General features: G+C 45.3%; 10 non-coding genes across 10 annotated transcripts; 5 read left to right on the top strand and 5 right to left on the bottom strand.

Moving 5' to 3' along the window:
- Positions 1-346: 346 nt before the first annotated feature.
- On the bottom strand, positions 347-418 carry trnam-cau. The gene has a single exon. It is a non-coding gene; the product is annotated as a tRNA-Met (tRNA).
- A 383-nt stretch (positions 419-801) lies between these two features.
- Positions 802-875, top strand: trnai-aau. The gene has a single exon. It is a non-coding gene; the product is annotated as a tRNA-Ile (tRNA).
- A 1,366-nt stretch (positions 876-2,241) lies between these two features.
- On the top strand, positions 2,242-2,315 carry trnai-aau. Its single transcript has one exon. It is a non-coding gene; the product is annotated as a tRNA-Ile (tRNA).
- A 518-nt stretch (positions 2,316-2,833) lies between these two features.
- Positions 2,834-2,915, bottom strand: trnal-uag. The gene has a single exon. It is a non-coding gene; the product is annotated as a tRNA-Leu (tRNA).
- Positions 2,916-3,245: 330 nt separating this feature from the next.
- trnam-cau lies at positions 3,246-3,317 on the bottom strand. Its single transcript has one exon. It is a non-coding gene; the product is annotated as a tRNA-Met (tRNA).
- A 393-nt stretch (positions 3,318-3,710) lies between these two features.
- Positions 3,711-3,784, top strand: trnai-aau. The gene has a single exon. It is a non-coding gene; the product is annotated as a tRNA-Ile (tRNA).
- A 518-nt stretch (positions 3,785-4,302) lies between these two features.
- Positions 4,303-4,384, bottom strand: trnal-uag. Its single transcript has one exon. It is a non-coding gene; the product is annotated as a tRNA-Leu (tRNA).
- Positions 4,385-4,714: 330 nt separating this feature from the next.
- trnam-cau lies at positions 4,715-4,786 on the bottom strand. The gene has a single exon. It is a non-coding gene; the product is annotated as a tRNA-Met (tRNA).
- Positions 4,787-5,179: 393 nt separating this feature from the next.
- trnai-aau lies at positions 5,180-5,253 on the top strand. Its single transcript has one exon. It is a non-coding gene; the product is annotated as a tRNA-Ile (tRNA).
- Positions 5,254-6,186: 933 nt separating this feature from the next.
- trnai-aau lies at positions 6,187-6,260 on the top strand. Its single transcript has one exon. It is a non-coding gene; the product is annotated as a tRNA-Ile (tRNA).
- The last annotated feature ends 467 nt before the right edge of the window (positions 6,261-6,727 follow it).

Below are 6,727 nucleotides of genomic sequence, written 5' to 3'. Positions count from 1 at the left end.
CCTCGGCCACACTACCTGTAGAGGAAGGCTCTTTTTCGGTTTTGTTTTTCCAAGATATCGCAAGTCAGTATGACGTTGTCAGGTAAGATGCGCCACTGAAAAGGCAGACCACTGACATGCACAGGAAGAAGAATGTCTAAGCTAAAGAAGGGTTCATTCTGCTGTTTGCCCAACAGTCATAAAGACAAAGGAGAAATTCAGAAAAGCACAGCAAGGTTTGACCACCATCAATTGTATTAAGTCTATGGACTGCAGACATGAGGTTTCACTAAATGGCCACACCTTGCTTCTACCCCAGTGTCGGCATTTACCGCCAACCATGCATAGAACACACATAGCACTGGCTTAGCAGAGGATGGTTTCGATCCATCGACCTCTGGGTTATGGGCCCAGCACGCTTCCGCTGCGCCACTCTGCTCCTGACCTCCCCCCAAAAATGAGAACAACAGATGGGCAAACTCTTCTTAGGTAAGTCTACCAGGGACCAGTTTGCCAAAGTCGAAACACGCCCAGCTTGAGGATCATGTGTACACATTGATTTATGTGTGCAGATTCCAACAATGCAAAGCGGGACAACCCCAAAGCTTCTTCACACAAAATCCACTCTCCAAACCTTCTGCAAAAATAGTACATCCAGTCACAGAGTATGACTCAATTGGAATCATCACAAATCAGGGGTGCTTTTTGATGTGAGGTAACAATGTTTGCCAGTGCACCACCACCAGCAGCCTACTTAACGATGTTTATTTTGTGAAACCCAATAGGAAATCGACTCAAAACCTTGTTATAATGCCGAACGAGGGCCGGTTAGCTCAGATGGTCAGAGCGTGGTGCTAATAACGCCAAGGTCATGGGTTCGACCCCCATACTGGCCATTGACATCATCTTTATACAAAAACCACAACCCCAAAGTTTCTTCACACAAAAATTCACCACCAAAACCTTCTGCAAAAAGATGAAGTCCTTTCACAGAGTGTGTCTGAATTGGAATCATTCAAATCAGGGCAGCTTCATGCTGTGAGGTAACAATCTTTGCCGGTGCACCACCACCAGCAGCATAATTAAATATCTTTACACACACGATTCCCAAAATTGCTAAGCCAAAGGAGACAAAGCCTGGTGTCTCCTGGCAAACTTCACACTGGTGGCGGTTGAACTGAGTTGGCTAACAAAGTACAGAGACTTTTCTGTGCCATGGATGACTATGACTCGTGTTCAACTTTTAGGATGTAATCCAAGTAACCAATGACAAGGACTTTTACAGTAAGCCATGTCTTTGAAACCCTCAGCCACACAACATTTAACATTACTCCTTTAGTGTTCAACAATTAAAGGTGTTATGGGACACAAACTGTGCCTCTGACAGAAAACGACTGACTGTTGTCTGATTTGAACCCACGCCTCCGAAGAGACTGGAGCCTAAATCCAGCGCCTTGGACCCCTCGGCCACACTACCTGTAGAGGAAGGCTCTTTTTCGGTTTTGTTTTTCCAAGATATCGCAAATCAGTATGACGTTGTCAGGTAAGATGCTCCACTGAAAAGGCAGACCACTGACGTGCACAGGAAGAAGAATGTCTAAGCTAAAGAAGGGTTCATTCTGCTGTTTGCCCAACAGTCATAAAGACAAAGGAGAAATTCAGAAAAGCACAGCAAGGTTTGACCACCATCAATTGTATTAAGTATATGGACTGCAGACATGAGGTTTCACTAAATGGCCACACCTTGCTTCTACCCCAGTGTAGGCATTTACCGCCAACCATGCATAGAACACACATAGCACTGCCTTAGCAGAGGATGGCTTCGATCCATCGACCTCTGGGTTATGGGCCCAGCACACTTCCGCTGCGCCACTCTGCTCCTGACCTCCCCCCAAAAATGAGAACAACAGATGGGCAAACTCTTCTTAGGTAAGTCTACCAGGGACCAGTTTGCCAAAGTCGAAACACGCCCAGCTTGAGGATCATGTGTACACATTGATTTATGTGTGCAGATTCCAACAATGCAAAGCGGGACAACCCCAAAGCTTCTTCACACAAAATCCACTCTCCAAACCTTCTGCAAAAATAGTACATCCAGTCACAGAGTATGACTCAATTGGAATCATCACAAATCAGGGGTGCTTTTTGATGTGAGGTAACAATGTTTGCCAGTGCACCACCACCAGCAGCCTACTTAACGATGTTTATTTTGTGAAACCCAATAGGAAATCGACTCAAAACCTTGTTATAATGCCGAACGAGGGCCGGTTAGCTCAGATGGTCAGAGCGTGGTGCTAATAACGCCAAGGTCATGGGTTCGACCCCCATACTGGCCATTGACATCATCTTTATACAAAAACCACAACCCCAAAGTTTCTTCACACAAAAATTCACCACCAAAACCTTCTGCAAAAAGATGAAGTCCTTTCACAGAGTGTGTCTGAATTGGAATCATTCAAATCAGGGCAGCTTCATGCTGTGAGGTAACAATCTTTGCCGGTGCACCACCACCAGCAGCATAATTAAATATCTTTACACACACGATTCCCAAAATTGCTAGGCCAAAGGAGACAAAGCCTGGTGTCTCCTGGCAAACTTTACACTGGTGGCAGTTGAACTGAGTTGGCTAACAAAGTACAGAGACTTTTCTGTGCCATGTATGACTATGACGACTGTTCAACTTTTAGGATGTAATCCAAATAATCAATGACAAGGACTTTTAGAGTGAGCCATGTCTTTGAAACCCTCAGCCACACAACATTTAACATTACTCCTTTAGTGTTCAACAATTAAAGGTGTTATGGGACACAAACTGTGCCTCTGACAGAAAACCACTGAAATGACTGTTGTCCGATGGCAGTGGTGGGATTTGAACCCACGCCTCCGAAGAGACTGGAGCCTAAATCCAGCGCCTTGGACCCCTCGGCCACACTACCTGTAGAGGAAGGCTCTTTTTCGGTTTTGTTTTTCCAAGATATCGCAAATCAGTATGACGTTGTCAGGTAAGATGCGCCACTGAAAAGGCAGACCACTGACGTGCACAGGTAGAAGAATGTCTAAGCTAAAGAAGGGTTCACTCTGCTGTTTGCCCAACAGTCATAAAGACAAAGGAGAAATTCAGAAAAGCACAGCAAGGTTTGACCACCATCAATTGTATTAAGTCTATGGACTGCAGACATGAGGTTTCACTAAATGGCCACACCTTGCTTCTTCCCCAGTGTCGGCATTTACCGCCAACCATGCATAGAACACACATAGCACTGGCTTAGCAGAGGATGGTTTCGATCCATCGACCTCTGGGTTATGGGCCCAGCACGCTTCCGCTGCGCCACTCTGCTCCTGACCTCCCCCCAAAAATGAGAACAACAGATGGGCAAACTCTTCTTAGGTAAGTCTACCAGGGACCAGTTTGCCAAAGTCGAAACACGCCCAGCTTGAGGATCATGTGTACACATTGATTTATGTGTGCAGATTCCAACAATGCAAAGCGGGACAACCCCAAAGCTTCTTCACACAAAATCCACTCTCCAAACCTTCTGCAAAAATAGTACATCCAGTCACAGAGTATGACTCAATTGGAATCATCACAAATCAGGGGTGCTTTTTGATGTGAGGTAACAATGTTTGCCAGTGCACCACTGTGCACCACCACCAGCAGCCTACTTAACGATGTTTATTTTGTGAAACCCAATAGGAAATCGACTCAAAACCTTGTTATAATGCCGAACGAGGGCCGGTTAGCTCAGATGGTCAGAGCGTGGTGCTAATAACGCCAAGGTCATGGGTTCGACCCCCATACTGGCCATTGACATCATCTTTATACAAAAACCACAACCCCGAAGTTTCTTCACACAAAAATTCACCCCCAAAACCTTCTGCAAAAAGATGAAGTCCTTTCACAGAGTGTGTCTGAATTGGAATCATTCAAATCAGGGCAGCTTCATGCTGTGAGGTAACAATCTTTGCCGGTGCACCACCACCAGCAGCATAATTAAATATCTTTACACACACGATTCCCAAAATTGCTAGGCCAAAGGAGACAAAGCCTGGTGTCTCCTGGCAAACTTTACACTGGTGGCAGTTGAACTGAGTTGGCTAACAAAGTACAGAGACTTTTCTGTGCCATGTATGACTATGACGACTGTTCAACTTTTAGGATGTAATCCAAATAATCAATGACAAGGACTTTTAGAGTGAGCCATGTCTTTGAAACCCTCAGCCACACAACATTTAACATTACTCCTTTAGTGTTCAACAATTAAAGGTGTTATGGGACACAAACTGTGCCTCTGACAGAAAACCACTGAAATGACTGTTGTCCGATGGCAGTGGTGGGATTTGAACCCACGCCTCCGAAGAGACTGGAGCCTAAATCCAGCGCCTTGGACCCCTCGGCCACACTACCTGTAGAGGAAGGCTCTTTTTCGGTTTTGTTTTTCCAAGATATCGCAAATCAGTATGACGTTGTCAGGTAAGATGCGCCACTGAAAAGGCAGACCACTGACGTGCACAGGTAGAAGAATGTCTAAGCTAAAGAAGGGTTCACTCTGCTGTTTGCCCAACAGTCATAAAGACAAAGGAGAAATTCAGAAAAGCACAGCAAGGTTTGACCACCATCAATTGTATTAAGTCTATGGACTGCAGACATGAGGTTTCACTAAATGGCCACACCTTGCTTCTTCCCCAGTGTCGGCATTTACCGCCAACCATGCATAGAACACACATAGCACTGGCTTAGCAGAGGATGGTTTCGATCCATCGACCTCTGGGTTATGGGCCCAGCACGCTTCCGCTGCGCCACTCTGCTCCTGACCTCCCCCCAAAAATGAGAACAACAGATGGGCAAACTCTTCTTAGGTAAGTCTACCAGGGACCAGTTTGCCAAAGTCGAAACACGCCCAGCTTGAGGATCATGTGTACACATTGATTTATGTGTGCAGATTCCAACAATGCAAAGCGGGACAACCCCAAAGCTTCTTCACACAAAATCCACTCTCCAAACCTTCTGCAAAAATAGTACATCCAGTCACAGAGTATGACTCAATTGGAATCATCACAAATCAGGGGTGCTTTTTGATGTGAGGTAACAATGTTTGCCAGTGCACCACTGTGCACCACCACCAGCAGCCTACTTAACGATGTTTATTTTGTGAAACCCAATAGGAAATCGACTCAAAACCTTGTTATAATGCCGAACGAGGGCCGGTTAGCTCAGATGGTCAGAGCGTGGTGCTAATAACGCCAAGGTCATGGGTTCGACCCCCATACTGGCCATTGACATCATCTTTATACAAAAACCACAACCCCGAAGTTTCTTCACACAAACATTCACCCCCAAAACCTTCTGCAAAAAGATGAAGTCCTTTCACAGAGTGTGTCTGAATTGGAATCATTCAAATCAGGGCAGCTTCATGCTGTGAGGTAACAATCTTTGCCGGTGCACCACCACCAGCAGCATAATTAAATATCTTTACACACACGATTCCCAAAATTGCTAGGCCAAAGGAGACAAAGCCTGGTGTCTCCTGGCAAACTTTACACTGGTGGCAGTTGAACTGAGTTGGCTAACAAAGTACAGAGACTTTTCTGTGCCATGTATGACTATGACGACTGTTCAACTTTTAGGATGTAATCCAAGTAATCAATGACAAGGACTTTTAGAGTGAGCCATGTCTTTGAAACCCTCAGCCACACAACATTTAACATTACTCCTTTAGTGTTCAACAATTAAAGGTGTTATGGGACACAAACTGTGCCTCTGACAGAAAACCACTGAAATGACTGTTGTCTGATTTGAACCCACGCCTCCGAAGAGACTGGAGCCTAAATCCAGCGCCTTGGACCCCTCGGCCACACTACCTGTAGAGGAAAGCTCTTTTTCGGTTTTGTTTTTCCAAGATATCGCAAATCAGTATGACGGTGTCAGGTAAGATGCGCCACTGAAAAGGCAGACCACTGACGTGCACGTTTCCGCTGCGCCACTCTGCTCCTGACCTCCCCCCAAAAATGAGAACAACAGATGGGCAAACTCTTCTTAGGTAAGTCTACCAGGGACCAGTTTGCCAAAGTCGAAACAATCAGGGGTGCTTTTTGATGTGAGGTAACAATGTTTGCCAGTGCACCACCACCAGCAGCCTACTTAACGATGTTTATTTTGTGAAACCCAATAGGAAATCGACTCAAAACCTTGTTATAATGCCGAACGAGGGCCGGTTAGCTCAGATGGTCAGAGCGTGGTGCTAATAACGCCAAGGTCATGGGTTCGACCCCCATACTGGCCATTGACATCATCTTTATACAAAAACCACAACCCCGAAGTTTCTTCACACAAAAATTCACCCCCAAAACCTTCTGCAAAAAGATGAAGTCCTTTCACAGAGTGTGTCTGAATTGGAATCATTCAAATCAGGGCAGCTTTATGCTGTGAGGTAACAATCTTTGCCGGTGCACCACCACCAGCAGCATAATTAAATATCTTTACACACACGATTCCCAAAATTGCTAGGCCAAAGGAGACAAAGCCTGGTGTCTCCTGGCAAACTTCACACTGGTGGCTGTTGAACTGAGTTGGCTAACAAAGTACAGAGACTTTTCTGTGCCATGGAAGACTATGACTCGTGTTCAACTTTTAGGATGTAATCCAAGTAACCAATGACAAGGACTTTTACAGTAAGCCATGTCTTTGAAACCCTCAGCCACACAACATTTAACATTACTCCTTCAGTGTTCAACAATTAAAGGTGTTATG

The sequence above is a fragment of the Solea senegalensis genome, unplaced genomic scaffold (assembly GCF_019176455.1).
Source record: "Solea senegalensis isolate Sse05_10M unplaced genomic scaffold, IFAPA_SoseM_1 scf7180000017359, whole genome shotgun sequence".
NCBI classification, from domain to species: Eukaryota; Metazoa; Chordata; class Actinopteri; order Pleuronectiformes; family Soleidae; genus Solea; species Solea senegalensis.
The sequence above is the reverse complement of the archived record's forward strand: the minus strand, read 5'-3'. Positions and strand labels throughout refer to the sequence as shown.